Below are 7,660 nucleotides of genomic sequence, written 5' to 3' on the forward strand. Positions count from 1 at the left end.
TACAGAGCCAGCTTCTTTATTGAGTCTGGTGGGTGGGCACCTAGGACAGCCCCTTAGTACGACAGTAATAGAAATGTAGCCGTGTTAGTCTGGGGTAGCTGAAGCAAAATACAGGACTATGTAGCACTTTAAAGACTAACAAGATGGTTTATAAGGTGATGAGCTTCCGTGGGCCAGACCCACTTCCTCAGATCAAATAGTGGAAGAGAATTGTCACAACCATAGATACCAAATCTAATTATCACCTCTAATATCATTAGCCCACAGACATTCACCTCCCCCCCCCATCACCCTTCTGTTCTGAAATGTGATTTGTCCTTTTCATGTGTGTTCATTTTTTTAATTGTATCCTTTGGTTGTGACTATTTTCTTCCACTATTTGATCTGAGGAAGTGGGTCTGGCCCACGAAAGCTCATCACCTAATAAACCATCTTGTTAGTCTTTAATAGCTGCATAGTCCTGTTTTTTGCCTTAGCACGACAGCGTGTCCCTCTCCTCCCCCCGGATAGATGTTCCCATCATGTGCCTCCCCCCCACACCCAGCTGTCCCCTCCACCCCCACCCCCGGAGGGATGCTGCTGCGTGGTGGGAATGAGATCCAATATGGCAGCTCTTCCACACTGTCGTCTCCTTCATGCCCCAGCTCTGGGGGGGACGGGACGGTGCTGTGGGGCAGGCTCCTGCACCCACTGAATCCCCAGGGGTCATAGCGCCTTCCAGTGCTGTCAATAGGGGCAACAGCCCCGACCCCCAGCCTCACTCCATCCTCCAGGGACCCAGCATAATCCAGGGGTCTCTGGCCCCCTCCCTGGGGCCCCCCTCCATCTTCCTGGGCTCTCTGCTTGGTGCCCCTCCCCCCAGGGATTCCAGTGCAGTGACCCCCCCCACCTTGCTCCATCCCCCCAGGAAGGTGCCCTCAAGGAGTCTCCACGCCCAGCTCCTGCCCGCCCTCCGCTGCCCACCCAGGCCGGCCCTCGCCCCCATCGGCCCAGGTGCCCGGCCCGGCGCCCTGGTAGCCGGGCTCGCGGGCGTGCTTGCGCTTGGCGTGGCGCCGGAGGGTGGTGCGCTCGGTGAAGCGCAGGCGGCAGAGCGGGCACTGGTAGGGCTTCTCCCCCGTGTGCACCCGCTGGTGCCGCAGCAGCTCCCCCGACTCCCGGAAGCCCTTCTGGCAGATGGCGCAGCGGAAGGGGCGCTCGCCGGTGTGGATGTGCCGGTGCCGCTGGAGGTGGGAGGCCCGCTTGAAGGCCTTGCCGCAGGCCCGGCAGAGGTGGGGCTTGTGCTCCGAGTGGCTGATGCGGTGCCGCTCCAGGTCCGAGAGGTACAGGAAGGCCCGCCGGCACACGGGGCAGCAGTGCACCCGCCGGGGGGGCGGGGCCACAGCTGGCCCCGCCTCCAAGTCCCGCCGGGACACCGTGTACGGCACGCCCTGGGCGTCGATCAGAAGCAGGTGGTCCTCCGATGGGCCCTCGGGGGGTGACGATGGGACGCCCGCACCCGCCGCCTCCTGGGGGAGGAGCCAGCCGGGGCCGGCTAGCCGGCTGCGGTAGGGGCCCCGCAGCTTCGGGGACGGAGCTCGCGGGGGGTCCCTGCACCGCGGCCACCCCATCAGGGTTGAGTGCAGCTTGGGGCCCCACGTCGCCCTGGAGCATGTCTTGGGGGGCTCTGGCTGGGCCCACGACACCTCCGGGCCATCGGGCCGCCTGCCCCGGGCAGCAGCCTCACCCCACTTGGGCTGGGCGTAGCGGGCGCCGGCGGGCCAGATCCCTGTCACCTCCAGGTCCTGCCAGGCACGGCCGCATGGGTGGTCCTTGGTTCCTTCTGCTGTCTTCGAGGGCAGGCTACCCCCCGGCACACCGTCCCACTCCCTCCGCTGGCCTGGCTCCATCCGGCGGCTGCGGTGGCACTCCCCTCGCCTACCCAGCCATCACTGTGGGGCAAGGGGACAGGGTGAGAGCCGGAGATGCCCCAGCGGGGGCCATCCACCCTGGAGCCAGGGAAGGATCATCCCCTGTCATCTATCCCCCCCCCCCAAAAGTGTCAGCGAATCCATCAGTCGCTAAGTCTGGCAAGATGCGGCCCTGGGGCTGGATCTGGCCCACTTCACGCTTTCACCCGCCCCTCGGGCTGCCTCTGGCCTCTTTCTAGTTCTACCCTGCGGCCCAATTTCCAGGCAGTGGCTCTGGCAGCAGGATCCTATTTAAATGGTTCATGGCTCCCACTTGCGGCGCTACCGCAGGGGCCGGAGCCGCGAGTCCTTTACAAAGCCACAGCGGCTCCGGGCGGCTGCCAGGCAACACGGTAGCAGCAGGGCCGGGAACCACGAGCCTTTTGCTCTGTTTTTACGTCAAAGCCTCCGGCCCCGGCGGGGAGAGGCCAGGCCCCAGCCCAGCCCCTTTTGCCCCGGGCTTACCTCCTTGCGGGGCGGAACCGGCCGTGATCAAGAGCAAAATTCATGAAGTGGCCCTCCTGCAAAAGGTATTGCCCATCCCTGAGCTAAGCTCTCGGTCTGTTACAGAGACAGGCCATAGTGCTGGGCAGAACCTTGCTTTGGCTTCCTCTGTTAGACTGAAGAGCCGGTTATTAAATATTTGTTCCCTGTGATGGTCCTGATAGCCGGGGATGAAGTCACCCCCCGAACCCTCTCTCTGTGAAGCGAAATAGATGGAGCTCCTGGGGTCTCTCCCTCTCTGGCAAGTTTTCTTACCCATTAGCCATTCTCCTGGCCCCTCTCCTGGACATGGGATCCCAGCACTGGTCGCCCCAGGGCCAGACCCGGGGGCCAAATAACCTCTCGTGATTCCCCGCTTTCGATATCCCAGGATCACGTTGGCCCTTTTGGCCACCGCGTCGCCCTGGGAGCTTCTGTTCTCTTGATTAGCCCCCTCGATCTTTGTCAGAGGCGCTGCTCCCCAGAATAGGGCCCCCAGCCCGTACATGTGGCCTACATGCTTGTTCCTAGCTGGATAAATTGGCATTTAGTGGCATAAAAACTAGGGCTGTCAAGCCATTAAACAATTAATCTTGATTCATTGCATTTTACGTGCACAGATCCCCAGAAATTGAACACCAAGTGAAATTGATTCTAAATATTTTTGGAAGTTTTTCTGCCTTTTCAAATATGGTGCCTTCAACTACAATGCGGAAGACAAAATGGACAGGGTTCACTGTATAGTATTATTTTTTATTTCAACTATTTTCACCGTAACAGAGACAAAACAGCATTTTTCAGTTCACATCATACAAGTACTGCATATCCTGATAGCGCAACTTACGAACACAGATTTTTTTGGGGTCACATAACTGCACCCCAAAACAACACAATGTAAAACTTCCAAGCCTACAAGTCCACTCAGTCCTCTTTCTTGTTCAGCCAGTCACTCAAAGAAGTTTTCAGCTTAGAAAAGAGACAACTAAGGGTGGATAGGATAGAGAGCTATAAAATCATGACTGGTGTGGAGAAAGTGAATAAGGAAAAGTGATTTACTTGTTCCCATAACTCAAGAACTAGGGGTCACCAAATGAAATGAATAGGTCGCAGGTTTAAAACAAACAAAAGGAAGTATTTGTTCATGCAATGCACAGTCAATCTGTGGAACTCCTTGCCAGAGGATATTGTGAAGACAAGGTTAAAAAAAGAGCTAGATAAATCCATGGAGGATACATCCATCAATGGCTATTAGCCAGAATGGGCAGGGATGATGTAACTGGCCTTTGTTTGTCAGAAACTGGGAATGGGCGACAGAGGTCACTTGATGATTCCCTGTTCTGTTCATTCCCTCTGGGGCACCTGGCATTGGCCACTGTTGGAAGACAGGATGGACCTTTGACTAGATGGACCTTTGCTCGGACCCAGTCTGGCCGTTCTTATGTAAGTTTGTTTCCACATGCAGGAGATAATGCCGCCTGCTACTTATCTGCAATATCACCTGAAAGCAAGAACAGACGTTCCCATGGCACTGTTATCGTCGGTGTTGCAGGGTATTTACGTGCCAGATGTGCTAAACATTCGGACGTCTCTTCACACTTCTGCCACCATTCCAGAGGACATGTGTCCATTAAGGATGTAATAGTGCAGTCGATTAACCAATTCACCAAGAAGCAAAAGCTTATAGATTCATGCTATGGACAACACGCATTCCCCCGCCCCCCGCAGTAAATTTTTTAGCAGGCTGGCCAACAGCCCGGCTCAGTTCTGGTTTGCGCCGTGTCTGGGACCTACCCCCGCTGCAGCTCTGCATTTAAAGTGTATTAGGAGCTGGGTAGGCAGGCAGCCTGGCTCAGTTCCGGTTTGCGCCGGGTCCAGGACCTATCCCCGCTGCAGCTCTGCATTTAAAGTGTATTAGGAGCCAGGTAGGCAGGCAGCCTGGCTTAGTTCCAGTTTGCGCCGGGTCCGGGAGCTCAGACTCCCCAGACGGGCTGTATCAGAGGCAGTAGCATGAGGCAACAGGCAGCCGGTCCGTGAGGGCAGCTGGTTTTAAAACCTCATGGACCAGCTCCCGCCTGGTACCCCATGCTGCTGCCTCTGATACAGAGGCAGCAGTGCGGAGTGGCAGGGGGCTCTTTGGGAGTGCACTGGCTGCCGGCCCCACCCCCGGCGACTATCGACTAGTCGAGTCACCGATAAGAATTCACGAGGTGAATCGACTATTCAATGAATCGATATTTAACACCCCTAGTGTCCATGCTGATGACCAGTTCTGCTCGATGACGGCCTGAAGCAACGCACACAGAGGCAGGTTCGTTTTCATCCCAAGTCAGAGGCCACCAGCAGAAGAGTGAGTTTCCATTAGGTGCCACACCTTGTCCCCCTCCGATTTTGCGTGGCACTTGAGATTCTCAGACCTTGGGCTGCGTGCTGTAGCTGTCTGTAGAAATCTCCCATGGGCCCCTTCTCGGAGACTTGTCAGCTCCGCAACGAAAGTGTTCTTAAAACGACCCTCTGCGGGGGCATCAGCCGAGGCTGCTGTAAAAAGGGGTTAAGTGGCAGACAATGGATACACCAGAGCAGGAGAGAAAGAATTCTCCCCCAAGGAGTTCACTCACAAATGAAATTAACACATTCTTTTAAGGAGCATCCTCAGCATGGAAGCAAGATGGCCGAAGCATGAACGGCCGTGTAAATGCTTACCGTATCTGGCATATACACACCTGGCAATGCCAGCTACAACAGCGCCAGGCGAACACCTGTTCTCACTTTCAGGTGATGCTGAAAGGAAGACACGGGCAACATTACGTCCCGTAAAACCAATCTGAGTGGTTGCTGAACGAGAGGTGGGACTGAGTGGTCTTGTGGGCGCCGAAGTTTTATATTGTTTTGGTTTCGAGATCGTTCGTGTCACAAAAATCCAATCCAATCTCCATTTGCAAGTTGCCATTTCCCGATAAAGACGTCACCCAGCAGGACTTGTACAAGGCGGACTTGAAAAATACGATTTCTTTTTTACAGTTCAAAGATGTGGAATCAAAAAAGAATCATATAAATGAGCAATTACCCGTGTCGTGATTGAAATCAATGTATTTGAAAATGGAGAAAAACATCCGAAAAGATTTCTCAAGCCATTTCAGTTGGTAGGCTAATAGTAGCATGGTTCAAATAGCAACCAGTCCCGATTGTTTTCATCGCGATTGCTTGGGGTTAGTCACATGAGTTGATGGCGATTAATCGACAGCCCTAATTAAAATGCACCTCGTTTGCCTGCGCCCAGTGTTCCACGAGATCCGGAACAGCGACCCCAGCCAATTCGTTCTTTTCCCCGCCCCAAACTTCGTATCAGCTGCAAACCTGAGTGGTGAGGATTTTATGGTTTCTGCCAGGTCATTGATAAATACGTTAAATCCTGTAGGGCCAAGAGCTGGTCCCTGTTGGTCGCCCGTGGGAGGATTCCCTGATAAATTACATTTTTAGCCCGACTAGTTAGCCAGTTTGTTCTGGCCTGGGTTCAGTTGGTACCATTCAAGTTTCTTAAACAAAATGTGCGGTACCAAGTCAAATACCTGACACAAGTCTATTACACAGGCATTATTACCGTTAGCAACCATTACATGCCACTCCCCTGCCAGAGCCAGGGAGAAAACCCAGGAGTCCTGGCTCCCAGCCCCTCCTGCTCTAACCACTAGACCCCACTACCCTCCCAGAGCCAAGAAGAGAACCCAGGAGTCCTGGCTCCCAGTCCCTCCTGCTCTAACCACTAGACCCCACTACCCTTCCAGAGCCAAGAAGAGAACCCAGGAATCCTGGCTCCCAGCCCCCTCCTGCTCTAACCACTAGACCTCACTCCCATCCCAGAGCCAGGGAGAGAGTCCTGGAGTCCTGAGTCCCACTCCCAGCAGCTTCCTGTTCCTGTCCCTCAATCCACATGTCCACACCTCTTTCCCATCCCTCCTTCACCCCACAGCCACCCACCAGTACACCCCCTTTCCACTCCATAACGGTGTCCCCCACACCTGCCCACCCCAGCTCTCCCCATCCCCTGGACTGCTCTCTCAGGGCTCCCGTCTGTCCCAGGGTGACCTATGCCCTTGTCCCTATCTAGCATCCACTGCTCGCACCCAGGAAGGTGCTTGGGACGTGTGGCACCCTGCCCCTTCTGACACCCTGCATGGCCCTGCCAGAGGCAGCCAGCAGCTTCCGAGACAGCTGTGCCCATCGGGCACAGGGCGTCCGTGCCAGGGCACCGCCCACCTGCAAGATGGGGAGGTGAGAGAGTTGGAATGGGCATGGGTGTCCCTCTGTCTGTATATCTGTGTTTGTCTGGGTGTCCTGTGTCTGTCTGTGCGGGCGTCCTGCGTCTGCATGTCTGTGCATCTGTGTCTCTCTAGGCATCCTATGTCTGTGTGTCTGTGCATCCCTGGGTCTGTTGGAGCATCCTGTATCTGTCCAGCTATGCATCCCTGTGTCTCTCGGTCTGCCCCTCCTGTCTGTCTGGGCATTCTGGTGTCCGTCTGCATGTCCTGCTCTCCATGGATCCCACGGTCTGTGTGCGCCCCTGTGTGTGTCCCGGTGTCTGGCTGTTGTCCCATTGTCTGTGTGTGTGTGTCCCGGTGTCTGGCTGTTGTCCCATTGTCTGTGTGTGTGTGTCCCGGTGTAGGTCTGTTCTCCCGCTGTCTATGTATCCCTGTATCCGTCTGTGTCCCGGTGTCTCTGTGTCCGTGTCCCAGTGTCTGTCAGTGTGTCCCGGTTTCTGTCCCTGTGTGTGTGTTTTGGTGTCTGTGTGTCCCGGTGCCTCTCGCCGCCCCCCCTCCATCTCCACCGGCCCCAGGCCCGGCCCAGCCCCGTCCTCAGGGTGCCCCTCCCGGAGGTCCGCGCCCGGCGGGGGGGGGGGGGGGGGTGGCAGCGGGGCGCCGGGGCTGCCCGGGCGGGCGGTACCTGCGGCGGGTTCTCATCCCAGCGGCGCGGCGTGGGCGGCTGCGATCTGCGGGCGGCCGGGAGGGAACCGCGGCGGCCAGCGCCCGGCCAGGCCGCTCCGACACCGCCGGCCGGGGCAGCGGGACCCAGCAGAGCCCCCGGCCAGAGCAGCAGCCCGGCCGGCTCCGGAGTCCGCTGGGTCCCAGTGCCCGGCCGGAGCATGGCCCCCTCCCCAGGCACCGAGGCACCGGATCGGGGCCCGTCGGGCAGAATCACCGGGATCGGGGCCCCGGCGGGCCGGGCGCTGCCCAGGC

General features: G+C 57.1%; 1 pseudogene across 1 annotated transcript; it reads right to left on the reverse strand.

The window, feature by feature from the left end:
• On the reverse strand, positions 1-7,660 carry LOC142823789 (uncharacterized; annotated as a pseudogene). The gene is made up of 2 exons (XR_016347165.1): positions 7,368-7,660; positions 1-1,928 (listed from the first exon to the last, which is right to left on the reverse strand). The product of XR_016347165.1 is annotated as an uncharacterized LOC142823789 (transcript).

Source organism: Pelodiscus sinensis, chromosome 18 (assembly GCF_052426305.1).
Source record: "Pelodiscus sinensis isolate ZL-2025 chromosome 18, ASM5242630v1, whole genome shotgun sequence".
Lineage (NCBI taxonomy): Eukaryota > Metazoa > Chordata > Testudines > Trionychidae > Pelodiscus > Pelodiscus sinensis.